Raw genomic sequence first — 12,536 nt, 5'->3', positions numbered from 1 at the left:
TTAATTCTAAGACTCCCCTATTGTTGCTTCTATCTGAGGCATAAAAATACTTATTGTCAGCCACTGTCTCTATAACATCAATGGCTTTTTCAATGGTCCTCTTCTTGTTAAGGGAGCCTCCAGATGAGTGGTCTACAACTTTCTTTGATTCACAATTCAACCCTTCATAAAAGATATGAAGTTGCACCCTGATAAACCACTATTTTATGGTTTATATTGTGTTTAATTGTGTGGTTTTATCATGATCCTTACCCACTTATTCATTAAATTAGCATGAAATTATAATTCTTTCCTGAATTTATAACATGTTTGAAAACTGCTTCCTAGAGACTTTAATTATGTAATTTTAATTCTCCTTTATTCCATTCGATGCTGTGATCTGTGTGTTGAGTGTTTCAGACTTTATAGGGCATGAACGAGTTAGAGATTGGAAAGAAAGCTAGCAAAAATGGAAGAAACACAAGAATTTGATGAGATAACCAGCGAGAAGTGACGCGGTCGCATGGCTCACGCGACCGCGCGAAGGAGAGCAAATCGCAGTGACGCGGCCGCATGGCTCACGCGGCCGCGCGGATTGGAAAAGCTCAAGTGACGCGGTAGCGTGGACGACGCGAACGCGTGGCAAGGAAAAGCGCGAATGACGCGTCCGCATGGATGACGCGATCGCGTGACATGTGCGATCTGTAACGACCCAACTCCCAGTATGCCATGGTCATACAAGAAGCTAAGTGTTACTAACTTATCCCTCTTAATTATTAACTATTATTTACTATATGAGCCTGTTCCTTGTTAGAGCGATACCAATTTTACAGGTAGCTTTTTTTTTTTATTTTATATCGTATCGTTGCGGATAACAAGGTAAAATAAACAAGCATATATTGGGAGTAACAGAAAAGCGGCATAAAGAAACATAGAGACACAACTGATAATATACATCATGTACACTATAATAAAACATGCGGTGTTTACACCAGATCAAGTCAGTTTACATCCTCGTCATCCTACGTAGCTAATATATACACGACACTCCCAGGGCCTGGCCCATACAAAAAGCCACTAATCTGGCACCCAGGCTAGCCTAACCACTATATAGCTCCTAGCTCTCGGGTGTACTAACACAAGTGAGAGACTAACTAACAGATAATGTCAGACTAGAGTGTCATCAAAAGAATGCCCCTTCCGCAGACAAGCTATATCTACACGTGGCCGTTCGGAGAATCGCCGTGAGGCTCGTCCATCTCCTCATCCTGCTCTATCTCTATCTCAGGATCCTCCTCCTCCTCATCGTCCATAGCTGCAACTATGTCCTCAGATCCACCAGAAACACTGCTGTCACTATGTACAAAACCATTCGCAAGCACAGGTCCGTTCACATATATAGGAGCTACCCCACCGTCCGGTAGTGCCGGCTCATCAGGCTGTGGAAAGTCGGGGATCGGCTCAGGGGGAAATCCCACTCTGGTGGTATCACAGGTACGTAGTCATCAGCTAACTCAGGCTCATCAGGAATGATAGGCTCAGGTACCGCCTCATTCAAAGGTTGAGCTGGTATAGGGTGCTCAGGATCATCAGGAAAAGGATGTCCAGGTGCATCAGGGTGTAACTAGGATAAGGGAAAGTCGTAAGGAGCATCAGGGTCAAAATGCGGGCTAGACAGAGGATATTGAAAAGCTCGATTAGGTAACGCATATCGTCTAATACGAGGCTCCAAACCCATAATGAAGTAACTGTGATGTACCGGATCCTCGTAGACGTAAGGGTCCTCAAACTCATAGAAGATCACGCCTGTCTCCATCTGAGGGGGGAGGAAGGGAGAGAAGGGGTAAGAACTGGGGAGTTCTTAGTAGGGTCGGGGTTATTAGTTACGTTCATTTATTTGATTCCGATTAGCAGATAGATATTAGAATACAGTAAAGTAGTAAACAGTAGTTAAAATAGATAGGGAAAACAGAAAACAGAACACAAACAGAAGAGTGCAAGAAAATAAAGCATAGACATAGCACTCAAGCAAACAAACATAAAGAAATTGATCAAACACAAGTAGGAATGCAACAGAGAATAATGCACAGACAAGAATGATGCATGTCTAGTCCTAGTGCAGGTAATGAGCTCATTTGTCGGTTTCTACCCGCTCTCGACGTAACCCAGCATTACTAGCCGGATATGGCTTTCTTGTTGGCTATACCCCTGTGTACAGGAAATAACCCCTCTGCCACCACAGGGTCCACTGCACGCAGGAAATAACACATCTGCCACTGCAGGGTTGTATGCCGACACACCTTCTGTATACAGGAAATAACCCCTCTGCCACTACAGAAATGGAACAGGTGGTCACGGTACTTCTGTAGCAGGAAATAACCCTTCTGCCTTACAGAAATAAAATATGGATCTGTACCGCGGAAAGCGTTTCTCAGTGGTTGCACCATTAGCTATCTGACTGCTACAATGCAGTAGATGAACATATAGATATCTCTGAGGTTGCCTTAATGCAACAGATGACCTCTCAATAGGTCCTCTACTCTTTATCATATTACTCTCTTCGCTTTGTCTCTTTATTCTGCTCTGTTTGTTCCTTTCTCTGCGCTTCCTCACTTTATTCTGCTTTCTCTATTTAACGTATGTATTTAAAGCTTATGTAAATTTCGGTATGATTAGTTAGCCTGCCCCAAGTATAGGTTCATTAAGTCTATACTGAAACAGTTTAACTTTTCATATAATACCTAACCCTATTCGCAAATCAAGAACTAACTATGTTGCCCTAGTTCGTTCACTAGTCTTTGTCTGTTTCTCTGTTGTTAAAATTTTACAGACTTTTTCTTCGATTTTTATCTTTTCTTCAACTTTTTATCTTTTCTTTATCTTTGCCTCACTAATATGTTTTTACCACTCCCTAAGTGTTTTATGAAGGTAATTATGAGATTCTGCGCTTAAAATTGTCATTCTAAAGCTTTTACAGAAAACTGCCTTTTTCGTATTATTTTATTATTTTTATTAAAATATTATTTTTAATTAAATATTATTATTTAATATTTTATTATTATTTATTATTTTATTAATATATTTTCGAAAATTAACTTTACTTTAACCTTTAACCTTTAAAATTCACTTTTTACCACCCGTAACTTTTAATATTTCTACTTTTACCACCCTAACTTCCAGAAATTACCATATAACCCCTTAAACACCAAAAATTTTACTTCCTTGCCCTTTTATGAATCAAAAAGGTGTTCTTCATTGTTCTTCACCACACTCAAAGTGTTCTTCATGTTCTTCATAAATTCTTCAGATTCTTTCTCTGTTTTTACCCGTTTTTCAGTCTTTTCAGCAACCGATTTTTAATATAATTCATAATAAATTAGCAGCCACTAAAACCCCATCTTTTCTACATGATTTCAACACAAATTGAACATCAATTTAAGCTTAAATTTCATAAAATTTCATCAGAATTTCACCAAATTTTCACCAAAAATCAATCATATATGCAACCAATTTTTAGCACAGCCAAATAATACAACATTCACACATCTCAAACACAATTAATCAAGATTAATTTCGTGACACCCTACCTGGTCTTGCTGCTCCTAATTCAATCAAACTTTCAGGTGGTCCTTAAACACTTTTTCCTCCTAAATCACATCAAGAAAACACATATTTAAGCATGTTTCCTTGAAACTGAATCAAAAGAGAGATGGTACAGCCAACTCACCTTGATCCCAGCCTTGATAAGTCATATGATCATGTAGAGAAAGAAGAGAGGATCATTTTGGTCGGATTGGAATTTTGATTTGAGTTTTAGTTCAGCAGAAATCAAGCTTTGAAGATTTGGAACTAAGAACTTTTCTCTCTTTTTCTCTCTACCTATTTTCGGCCACAAAGTGAAAATGAGCCAGCCTTGGGGGTTTTGGGGGTGTAGGGTGAGTTGTGATTGGTTGGCTTGGAGGTGGATTAAAATAATATTAAAATATCTCAGGTGTATAACTACTAAAACTAGATGTATCGGAACACTTGCAAAAACATGTCTAAAAATTATTTTCTAAGCTACTAGCATAAATGACACTAGTAACATATTTATTATGAGAATGAAACATGAATAATGAGGCCTTAGCATTGCTAAAGTCATCAGGGAGTGCTGGTGCTAAGCTGCACCAGTAAATTGTGAACCCGGTTAAACCGGTTTTCTGTTTTTTACTAAAACTGATCAGGTAACCTTATAATATCATTCAAGAGGCTTCTAATACTCATATAATGATAATATCATCCTATTATCTCTCTCCTCTCATAAATCGAGTCCGGTTTGTCAAACTGAGATTATTTACGAAAAATCGAATTAAAACTCCTAACCGATACGGTTCAAAAACTAGATTCCTCGTGATTGCATTATCGAGCTTGTCTTGGAAAAGGTTCTAACTTAAAGATGACATAATGACAATGAGGATTGAGATACTTGATGATATATCAAAGGTTTTCCCCTTACTGATCTTCCGGAGAAATTCGTACTTTCAGAATAGATCTCGCGTACTCGAAAACCGGGGTTGTTACACGATCTGCATAATCTGCAGAATTTGCTGGGGGCGATTTTGGACCTTATTTCGACCCAGTTTTTGGCCCGGAACAGCAGACTAGAGCCAGAGAATATGCAGAAACAAAAGAACATTCATTCCAACTAATCAACTCCCAGTCAAGGCTTTTATTTCATATTATTTGAATTTTCTCAATTTAATTTCCCACCTACTTAACTCAACTTCTTGGAACATCTGATTAATAAAATAGCACACTTTTCTGGAACTCGTTGGGAGACTACCTGGGACTTAAACTCCCAGTAATTTTTAATTTACACTCTCTGTGACATATTTCTAAATTGATAGGCAGATTTTCGGTGAGTTAAGAGCTATACTTGCAACGTAACTATTTTAATAATTTTTAATTCACCAACTTCTGTGTCTCATCACACCCACTCATTAAACATATCAGGGAAAATTTCCTTGTCAAATCTTTGAATTTCTCACAGGCTTCATAAATAGTCTCACCATCCTGCTGTCTGAATGTCTGCACTTCAATTCTCAGCCTGTTGACTTTTTGTGAAGGGTAGAACCTTGTTAAGAATCTATTCACTACATCCTCCCAGGTTGTCAAACTTTCCTTGGGAAATGATTCTAGCCATTTTGATGCTTTGTGCCTCAAAAAAAATGGAAACAGTAGCAATCTATAGGTGTCAGGATGAACACCATTAGATTTAACTGTGTCACATATCCTTTGGAATTTATTGAGATGCTCATTAGGGTCCTCTTGGGAACTCCCTCCAAAAGAACAGTTGTTCTGGACTAGAGTTATGAGCTGAGGCTTCAATTCAAAATTATTAGCATGGATAGTTGGATTTTGAATGCTGCTACCACAGCTTCTTGGGTTTGGATTGATGTATGATCCCAGAACTCTCCTCTCTTGCCCAGTAGGGTTGGTTGCACCTCTTCTGGCATGATTATTCACCTCTCCTTCATGATGGTTTTCCATATCATCCTCCATGGTTATATCCAAGTCTTCCTCTTCTTCTTCTGCACCAACAACCCTATTTCCTCTTGCTTCCCTTCTTAATCTCAGGAAGCTTCTTTCCGTTCACTGTTAAAGGAGGTTAAAACCTCTCTTCTACATGTCATACAAGTAGCACAACAAGCAGCAACCATCAAGTGAAGAATTCATAATTAATGAAAAAGTATGTTTAGAGCAATTGAGGCAATTAATCAAACAGTTAATGAGTTGGTGGGTTAGTTTGCTGGAAAGTAAAGAAGTAAGGTAAAATTAAAGAAAAACAACTAAAAATTGCAGAGAACAAAAATGAACAACTGAAATTAAAATTCAATTAATCAAAAGAAAATAAAAGTGCTCAATCTAGTTATCTTCCAATTTAATAATTGTCAATACAAAACCATTCCCCGACAACGGCGCCATAAACTTGATTCACTCGAAAATTGTCTCTCAACAATTTCCTACTGGCAAGTGTACCAGATTGTCGTCAAGTAAAAACTCACTGTAGAGTGAGGTCGAATCCCACAGGGATTGGTTGGTTGATCAATATTAATTGGAGAATTGTTCTAGTTGAGCGAAATTAGAATTGAATTTAGGATTGCAGAAAGTCAAATTGGCGAGAAACTTAGATTGCACGAAGTTAAATGGCAGAAATTAGAGTTTGATAAATTAACTGACAGAAACTTAAATTGTATAAAATTAAATGGGAATGGGGAATTAGCATGAAATTAAAGTATCAGAATGTAAATAGAATAGGTAGATTAGAGGGGATTCATTAGGTTTTGGGAGATATTGAACTCTCCGGATCAAATCATTTTCATCTCTTCTTCAATTAATACATTCATTGACATTGTTTGGCAATCTTAGATGATTGGATCCCAATGTCTTGGCTCACCAATCTTCTAAGCATGAACAATTGCCCAATGTCTTGATTTAATTGCTCATGGGAAGAGTTGAAGTTCGGTCACTGATTATACCACACAAATTCATAGATCAAAGTGTTGGTAGGATTACATGTCACTATATCCATCCAAACCCCAATCTAATCCAATGTGAGAAAGCAATTCTAGCATGAATTCTTCATCCCTCTCTCAAGGATCCAAAGAAATCCAATTATGGATAGCTTCTCTCTCATGACAACTATCCAATTGAATTAAGACCGAAAGCTTTCTAACAAAAATCAAGAGAAAAGAAAGAAGAAGAAGATAAAAACTACTATTAATCCATTGAATTACAGTAGAGCTCCCTAACCCAATGAAAGGGGTTTAGTTGTTCATAGCTCTCAAAATGGAAATTGAAATTGAAAGATACATTGCTGGAAATTAAATTGAACCAAAAAGTAAAAAGTTGAGTAAAAGTCCTTGCTAACTTAAATCCTAAGCTATTTATACACTTTCTTTCATTGATCTTCAATCTTTGAATTGGGCTTTTGGCCTTGATGGAATTGGGTTGAAGTTGCTCCAATTGGTTTTCCTTGCTGTTGAGAAGAGATTTGTTTAAATTGCAAGTTCTGGTGCTTCAAGTTGGAGTCAACGTTTGATGGCCAACGTTGACTCAAACGCCCTTTCTTAAAAACGAGATAAATCTGCTGTCATTGGCGTTTGACTCAACGTTGGAGTGCCAACGTTTTTCTACCAACGTGTACGCGTGCCTTGCGCTTTTGCGCCCATGGGGTTAGAATGCTCATCCACGCGTGCGCGTGCTGCACGCGTGCGCGTGCTGCACGCGTGCGCGTGGATGCAAAAAATCTCATTTTCCAGTTTTAAAACATGTAGAAGAGCATTGGCCTTAGCGTTGGACTGACAACGTTCCCTCCAACGTTGGCCAATCCACGCGTGCGTGTGCTGCACGCGTGCGCATGGATTCTCAAAAGTTACGTCCGCGCATACGCGTCATGGACGCATGCGCATCGTTGCGCATTTTCGGTTTCAAAATTTTGAGATCAACATCGTGGATATTGGACTATAACGTTGGAGGTAGCATTTGGGGTTCAACGTTACCCATCCACGCGTACGCGTGGATTGCCAGAATTTTCAATCCACGCGTATGTGTACAGCACGCGTGCACATCATTACAGATTTTCAAAATTTCCAAAAAGCTCATTTATTCATAACGTTGGGGGTAACGTTGGTTGGCCAACGTTCTCTCCAACGTGAGCACCAGCAATTTATGCAAAGAATTGCTCTGCCTCCCTTTCAATGTTTGAGGCAACGTTGGTGGTCCAACTTTGCCACCAACGTTGCTTCTTCTTCATCTTTTCCAGGCTCCTTCTTCAACTTTCTTCCATGCCTTCCTTCACCTGTCATCAACCAATACATGCATCAAAGCCTTGCTAAATTCATGAGGATTCTCATCATTCTTAGCACACAAGTAATTATGGTATAATTCTCATAAAATTGCATCAATTTAACCATGGTTAGATAAATCTAGGTATGCATGAATTTCTATCCGAATTGCTTACTTATAACACAAGAAAGTGCATAAAACCAATTAAAAACAAAGAAAAAGGCTAGTGAAACTAGCCTAAGATGCCCTGGCATCAATGAGCTTGAAGGTGTGGATGCCATCTTGGCACAAAACAAGCTAATGCACCAGCAACTTCAACAACAGATGGAGATGATGTCAAAGAGGATGGACGGATTGCAATTAGCTGCAGTGAGCATAACCAACCAACCACCAACTGTTTGGGGATAACATGAAGAGAGCTTTGAAGGATTCAACACTGAGCAGCAACCTGAATAAGTCCACTACATACACAATCCAAGTTCTGGCCAAAATGACTTCCATGGGGACACATACAACCCCTCATGGAAGAACCACCCCAACCTGAGATGGGGAGAAAACCAGAACCAATGACAGAGGAACTCTAACCCCAATAATTTTCGATACACAAGCAATCAGAACCATCATCCCACTAACAACAACCCATACAGAAAATCCCAAAATAATCCTTCCACATCTACCTTCTATCCACAAAATAACCCCTCAAATAACCAAAATAATTTTCATCAACCAGTAACATCCCACACTTAACCACAACCACATGAAGAATCACAAAGAATCTCCAACTTAGAGATGATGATGGAGAAACTTATGAAGAATCAAAAAATGGTCAACAAGAACTATGAAGCGTCCATGAAGAACCTTGAGAGGCAAATTGGGCATTTGTCTAAGCAGCCTGCTGAAAGACCAGTCAATGCATTCCCAAGTGATACCATTCTCAACCCAAAGGAGGAATGTAAAGCCATACAATTAAGAAGTGGGAAAACATTGGAGGATGATACCAAAGTTGACAGCAAGAAGGAAGTCGAGGTTTACAAGAATGACAAGGAGAATTCCAAGAAAGAGAAGGAACCATAAGCCTCAAAGAAGAGCAAGCAACCCTCAGAGGCACAACCACAAGAGCAGAGGAAGGAGGTGAAGCCATATGTCCCTCCACTACCATATCCTTAGAGATTGCACAAGGATCTCAAAGACCAACAATTCCCCAAGTTCTTGGAGATTTTGAAGAAGCTAGAGATCAACCTTCCACTTGCTGAGGCTTTAGAACAGATGCCCCTCTATGCAAAGTTCCTCGAGGAACTCATCAACAAGAAGAGAAGTTGGAAAGAAAAAGAAACTGTGGTCCTGACCCAAGAATGTAGTGCTGTGATTCAGAAATGATTGCCACCAAAACTCAAAGATCCAGGGTGTTTCTTCATACTATGTACCATTGGCAAAATACCAATTGATAAAGCTTTGTGTGACTTGGGATCAAGCATCAACTTGATGCCACTTTCGATGATGAGAAAGCTATCAATAGAAGAAGTGAAGCTAACTAGAATGTAACTACATCTAGCTAATAGATCCCTTATAAGTTCCAATGGAGTGGTAGAGAACCTTCTGGTCAAAGTTGGCAAGTTCATCTTACCAGCGGATTTTGTGATTTTGACTTAGATAAGGAAGGAAGTTATTTAATCATACTGGGAAGATCCTTTCTAGCCATAGCAAGAGCCATCATTGATGTAGAAAAAGGAGAGATGATTTTGAGGGCACATGATGAACAAATAACTCTCAAGGTCTTCAAAGAAATGCAACTCCCCGCTGAGAAGAAAAACTGCCTGAGAATTGAGGGTGAGGACTTAAACTGGAAGGAGAAGCCCAAGGAATCACTCATAAACTCACCCTTGGTGGAGAAGACTGATATTGAAGAGAAGCAAAAGGATCACGAGAACAGAGAAGCTGAAGAAGAATTGCAAACAAAAGCCCCAAAGATGACAATTAAGAAGAAGGGTCCTGACATTAAGCTAGCCAAGAAGGGAGAGTGATAAACCACTATTTTATGGTTTATCTTGTGCTCAATTGAAAGGTTTTTAGCAAGTCTTTGCACACTTATTCATACAAATTGCATGGTTTTACAATTCCTTCCTAGTTTTGTTCTATGGTTGAAAACTTGCTTCCTAAGCCCTTAATTTGTGTATTTTAATTCTCCTTTATACCATTCGATGCCGTGATCTATGTGTTCAGTGTTTTCAGACTTTATAGGGCAGGAATGGCTTGGAGGATGGAGAGGAAGCTTGCAGAAATGGAAGGAGCACAAGAAATAAAGGAGACAACCAGCGAGCATCAACGCGTATGCATGGCTCACGCGTGCGCGTGATCTAGAGATTTTCACAATGACGCGTGCGCATACCTGACATGTACGAGTGGATTGGAGTTTTGCAAGACGATGCGTGCGCGTGCCTGACGCGTACGCGTGACACGCGAAGATGACCAGCGGCGGCATACGCGTGATTGACGCATACGCGTGACATGCGTGATCTGCAGAAATCACAGAAAATGCTGGGGGCGATTTTGGGCCGAGTTTGGACCCAATTTCTGGCCCAGAAACACAGATTAGAGCCTGGGGACATGCAGAGACTTATCACACATTCTCATTAGCATAGTTTTAGATTTTTAGATTGGAATCTTAGAGAGAAATTACTCCTCCTCTAGGTTTTCTTTTACATTCATAGTTTTATAGTTTTATGCTTTTGCTTTGGATACTGAGAAGAGTCATCACCTCCGTTGAAGTTGCTATTCTAGTTTGTTTTCTTATTCCCTTACTCTTCCACATCCTTAATTTTTGTTCAAAGTTACAATTGGATTGTTTTTAGAATTTATTAATGCAAGAAGTATTTTTCCATTTAAATTTTATTAATTGTTTAATTGCTTCCAATTGATTTTAATTTCTATGTTCCTTTTTTACTTCTCTTATAAAACAATGAAGATGGTATTCATGTTGACAGAGTAGACTCCCAACTTGACTCGGGAGTTGATTAAGAGGAGACCCTTGAGTTAGAATGCTCAAGTGATTAGTTAATTTGGAAGTTGTTGGCTAATTCTCTATTTACTAACGCTAGTCCTTCCCAAGGGAGAGGACTAGGAATTACGAATAAGAGTTAGCTCAATCACTTGACTTTCCTTTATTTGGTAAGGGTTAACTAAGTGAAAACAACAACCTCTTGATACTACACTTGAGAGAATTCCAACAAGGATAGAACTTCCAATTAATCATTCCCCCAATCAAGGCTTTTTATTTTTGAATATATAAATCTCTTTTAATTTTCATTGCACTAATTTACAACTATTTATTTTTTGTCACTCAACTCTCAAAATTTCTCAGAAAACTCCTGATTAATAAGATAACACCCTTTTGTCAACTCGTTGGGAGATGACCTGGGATTCATACTCCCAGTATTTTTTGTATTCTAATTTTGTGATAACCTTTCTAAATTGATAAGCAGATTTTTGTTGGTTAAGAACTATACTCGCAATGTATTTCTTATATTAATTTCTTAATTGGCTGATTTCTGCCTCCATCAATTTTTGACGACGTTGCCGGGGAGTTACAATAGCGTGCTAAATTATTAGTTGGTGTACATATTTTTAATTTTCGCGTATTTTCTTTTATTTTATTATCATGAGCTGTATGTTTCATTCGATGAATGACGCGTTCACTGCCTAATCCGAGTTTAGCCGTATTTGATCCTGAAATTGAAAGAACTTTTTCACGTATTAGGCGAGCTCAGCGTCGGTTAGCCTCTAAGGGTGGTGAAGCGGTTGTCATCAATTCACCAGTCTCATCTGAGGGCGAATTTGAAGCGACATTCGAGGAAGAAACAAGCTCCTCTACTACTAATTCGGCTGATTTAAGTGCAGATAATATGGCGGAGCCCAGAAGGATTACCCTCCAGGAGGCAGGAGCCCCCGACTTTACTCTGCAACCGTATCAAGTGCGTCACCCAAATTTGGCTACAGATTTTGAACTGAAGACTGCCCTAATCAACTTGATGCCTAGGTTTCATGGCTTACCTGCTCAGGAGCCTATCAAGCACCTCAGGGATTTTTAGACAACCTGTTCTACTATTAGGCGTCATGGTGCAGATGAAACTTCTATTCTGCTAACTGCCTTCCCATTTTCTGTTGAGGGAAAGGCGAGGGAGTGGTACTACACTCAACCTAAAGTGACTGTTTCTAACTGGGATACGCTCAGGAGAGAATTCTTGGAAAAATACTTTCCAGCTGAAGTTACAGATAGACTGAGAAAGGAGATCTCCTGCATTATTCAAGGCAAATCGGAGACTCTTTATGAGTATTGGGAGCGCTTCAAGAATCTTCTAGACGCATGCCCCCATCACATGATTGACAAGTTGGTGTTAATCATCTACTTCACTCATGGCATGAAGCCTTGGGATAAGACTACATTGGATGGTGCAAGTAATGGTTCTCTGAAGAAGTACAAGACCGCAGATGAAGCATGGCAACTAATCAGTGACTTAGCTGAGTCCACTTGGAATCACAGGCACAGGAACAACCACCCCAAGGTTGTTGCAGAGGTCTCCTCTAGCAGTGAAACTACTGCTTTCACATAAGCTGTATGTGAGATGACCAACCTACTGAAGCAGATACAGCTAAATCAACAACAACCTCAGCCTCCCTCATCACAATAAAGTCAACAGTTTGTTCCTCAAAGAGTATGCAAAATATGTGCTGAT

The 12,536-nt window shown here is 39.4% G+C and overlaps 1 non-coding gene across 1 annotated transcript; it reads right to left on the bottom strand.

Moving 5' to 3' along the window:
• Positions 1 to 12,077: 12,077 nt before the first annotated feature.
• Positions 12,078 to 12,185, bottom strand: LOC148564491 (small nucleolar RNA R71). Its single transcript, XR_015884812.1, has one exon. It is a non-coding gene; the product is annotated as a small nucleolar RNA R71 (small nucleolar RNA).
• Between the last annotated feature and the right edge of the window lie 351 nt (positions 12,186 to 12,536).

Source organism: Arachis ipaensis, chromosome B5 (genome assembly GCF_059453495.1).
Source record: "Arachis ipaensis isolate K30076 ecotype BB chromosome B5, ASM5945349v1, whole genome shotgun sequence".
NCBI lineage: Eukaryota > Viridiplantae > Streptophyta > Magnoliopsida > Fabales > Fabaceae > Arachis > Arachis ipaensis.
Note: the sequence above shows the minus strand (reverse complement) of the source record. Positions and strands in the feature narration are given on the sequence as shown.